Consider the following 3,712-nt stretch of genomic DNA (forward strand, 5'->3'; position numbering starts at 1 on the left):
GGGGGGGGGGGGGGGCCCTCGAAGTGTTTTTTTGGCCGATTGCACCAGTGGTACCTTGCTGGGGAGCTGGGGGGGGTTGCCCAGGGATGGTGACTTTACAGAGATGGTGTCAAAGAACTGCGAAGGGCAAGTGAGGAGCTTGTGCTGCCAAAGCAGCAGCCGGCAACACGTCTGGCTTGGGGCGCTGGCCCGAGGGTTGGGGTGCTCCCAGTCCCTCACCAGTTCCCCAACCATCTGCTTCCCCCCAAACTGCGAGCTTGCCACACCCCCAGGGTGTCTGTCTGGTGCCACAGGCTCCTCCTGGGGACCGGAGACGTGGCCGGTGGCTGTGCTCTCCTGCTCTCCCTGCCCTGCCGTCGGGGCAGCGGCTGTGGCGTCTCGCCGTGCGACAGCTTTTGGCTCCATCTCGGTGCTGCGGTGAAGAGCTGGTGGTGATGCCACCCATCAGTGTTGCATCTTCCCAACTGCCTTTTCCCAGCGAGATCTCAGATCTCCCCCTTTCTCGGGGGATTTCTGGGAGGTGGGTGCTTCTTCCAACCAGCGATTTTACCGAGGTGTGAATAATAACTTGCTGGTACAGTGACAAGTGGAAGAGCTGAGGGACAGCTCAGAAAGCCTTTAGAAAGGGAGTGATGCTCTTTCCTGCAAAGAGGCTTTCGGTGCAGAGCGACGCTGCGGGCTGCAGCAGCGGCTCCATGAAGTTGGTAAATTGGAGTCCATAATTTTATACAAAGGTAATTACATGGTATTTCAGGTGTTATTAAAATGAAAAGCGTTTTATTACTGATTGCAATGATTGATACCAGGGGCAGTCATAAAATCCTGTGACTTATTGATTAAAGCACTGAAACGACTGCTACTGAGAAGCAATCAAATTAGGGTTAATTTACTTCTGTAATAGAGCTGCTAGAGCTACATTGTTTTGAAATGCACAGATTATACAGTGGGGAAGATCATGTGCATGCCCTAAAACTCATTATTCTCATCTTTGTAAGGCACTCATCATTTTGAGGGGGACATGGAAATAGTTTTTTGATTGTACATCTCCGTTTCCATTAAGATAATCCTGTTTGCAGGCGTTGTGTAATTGTGCCCCTCTTACCGTTTGCATCACGATGCAGATGAAGCTCTGGGGTGGTAATGCTGGAGGCTTCTGCTGCGAGAGCGCTTTTTGGTTTTAATTTCTGTCTATCTATTAACAAAACTGTCACATCGCAGCTCCTTTTTTTTTTTTTTATGTAATCCCAGAATTTGGCGTTGGGTTTTCTGGCTGAAGCAAGCGGGCGGTTGTGGTTGGGGAAGGCAGTTGCTGGGTTTTTGCTGCCTTCGCCTTGGACCAGCGCAAGAGGCGCTGAGCGAGCACAGGACATTATTCTGGTGCCCAGGGCATTACTCTGATGCATTGAGCTGTTTTTTGGCAGGGTTTGTGGCAGTCGCTGAGCCTCTCTGGCAGTGGAGAAGTCCCCAAGGCTAGGGCGTGTGGCAGCTGCGCTCCTGTGCACGCACGACCTTGCTCAGCCGGGGAGAGGCTGGGGACATCGCGGGGACAGAGCTGCCCGGCTCCTGCCGTTGTTTTCAGGACTGTCTCCGCTCCTCTCGGTCAGTCTCTGTGAAGCACCCTGGGATGGGATGGAGCTGGACTGGGGGGCAGCCCCTGCGCCCACCGAGCTGCTCCCTACCACCCTTCCCAGTCCATCCACTGGTCCCAGTGGGCTCCAAGATCAGCCGCTCGTTTTTGAGGCTGTCAAACCATTAGATACACGCAAAGCTATGGCTAATGGATTACGTAGGCCTGAGCAAATGTAAATGAATAGAAATCCATTTAAAATTAATCTGGCATTACAATTCCTAATGGCCCCCTAGGTTTTTTCCTCCTACTGTTTTATGTTAGGGAGAACCTCTCTCATTGTGTTTGTTTATCATCGTCTCTTAAACAAAGAATAATGTTGTTCTAAATATGTTTGGAAAATAAACCACTGATGCTAGGGAAATAAAGATGATTGTAGTATTAAAAAAATGCATCAAAATGATACCTACTGGCTTCTAGCTTTGGAGAAGCCAAGTCCTTTAGCCTTCCTGCTTTTGAAAATTGGTTTTACTGGGGGAGCTTATTTAGCTCCTCGGACACATGCCAGCCCCCCTCTTTAGCCAGGGTGGTGTCAGGGCAGACAGGACTCTGAGCAGAAGAATTTGGCTGGGGGTGAGCTGCTGGGGTGACCCCTCACCATTCCCCACCCTGCTGTGGGTGCCACTAAGGCAAAGCGGAGTCCTGGGGCGAGGGGTCCTGCTACCAGCAGGGGCTTCATCTGCATAGGGGCCTTGCTTGAAGTGACAGAAACTTCTGTCCAGAAACTTCTGTCCGAGTTACTGGCATCTCGGTTGCAGGCATCGCCTTCAGGGTTTCCAGCCATTGCTGGATAGCAACAGGCTTAATTTTTCCCTCCTTTGAGCCACGGCGTGGCTGTGCTGAGCTGCAGCACGAGGTCTTCCTCCTCCTTTTCCCTGGGGCTGGGGGGTCTCAGCAGACCCCTCTGCTTGGGGACGGTGGTGGGGATGGATCTCTCCAGGCAGATCCCCACCAGCGAAGGCAGGACTGGTCTGGGGCAGGTCGTGCATGCTTTTTCAACGTCCTATGTTAGTGTTTGAGGGAGAAGGGTCTCCTGGAAAAGAGCAGGTTTATCACTCAGCGGTGTGAATCCCGTTTTTCTCAGTGCTGCTGAAGGAGCTGCCTTGTGCTGTAATTTTGGGAACGGCGCAGAAACCTCAACAGAAATTAAAACTGTGCAGTCAACGATACTTCTGTCTCATCATAATTGATAACTAACAGGAGGAATGTCTTGCCAAAGCTGAGAAACCAAAGGACCACGTGAGCCCACCCTGTGCCCCCTCCTTGATGCTGGCCAGGCTCTATCGGGCTGCCCCACCGGTGCTCGCAGCCCCATGCTCTATCCGAGCTTTGTGGGTCCAGCAAGTTAAGATTTTTGTACTAATTGGACCTGACAGGAGAAGGACATAAAAGAAAAAAACATAAAGATGAGCCTTTTCTCCCTGGGAAGAGGTGCTAATGAGTTTCTTTGCGTTAGCAGGGGAGATGATTGCGTTAGTCAGTGGGATGAAACCACTGGGAAGAGCTTTCCCAGTGGAGTTCAGAGCAGGGCGGCTTGTGTTCGCTTTCTCTGAAGTGTATTGGGGTCTCACTTCTCTCCTGCTGTCCCAAGGACAGGGAGCAAACCAACATCCTCCTGCCCAAAGCGTACTTAGGCACTGCGGGGGGAGGAGGAGGAGGGAGCCAGCCCCGATGCTTCAGCCCAGCTTTGGGCTTCCCAAGCAGGCAGCTGGGTGCGGGGAATATTGCCCCAGAAGCCTGAGCTTTGATGACCACTGCTTTGCATCAGCGTGCCCAGGGGGGCTTTTTGCTGGTTGTTACCCCGCAGAGACCTGCGGGTCCCCCCAGCCTCAGCCTCCTGGGGCGAGCGGCAGCGGCCGCGTCGCTGCTCCGGCCTTGGCCGTGCCGCAGTTAATCTGCTTGCTGGGACGGCTGCTGCGCGCTGGAGATAAAAGCTGTCACTTGTGACCCTGAGCTTTAAGGACTCTTGATTACATTCAGCCCTGTGCCTGCTCCGGGGGTGGAATCAGCGGTATATAATATGATTTTTTGCATAAGAGATTTGTTGCATCTCTGTTTTTGGTTGGTTTTTTTTTGGGGGGGGGG

At 52.6% G+C, this 3,712-nt stretch overlaps 1 protein-coding gene across 1 annotated transcript in view; it reads left to right on the forward strand.

Annotated features, from left to right (window-relative positions):
- Nucleotides 1–3,712, forward strand: part of RAB26 (RAB26, member RAS oncogene family) — a 28,341-nt gene that overhangs the window by 1,093 nt on the left and 23,536 nt on the right. The gene's annotated exons all lie outside the window — the stretch shown is intronic.

This window comes from Athene cunicularia, assembly GCF_003259725.1.
Source record: "Athene cunicularia isolate RWA chromosome 14 unlocalized genomic scaffold, athCun1 chr14_part1, whole genome shotgun sequence".
Taxonomy (NCBI): domain Eukaryota; kingdom Metazoa; phylum Chordata; class Aves; order Strigiformes; family Strigidae; genus Athene; species Athene cunicularia.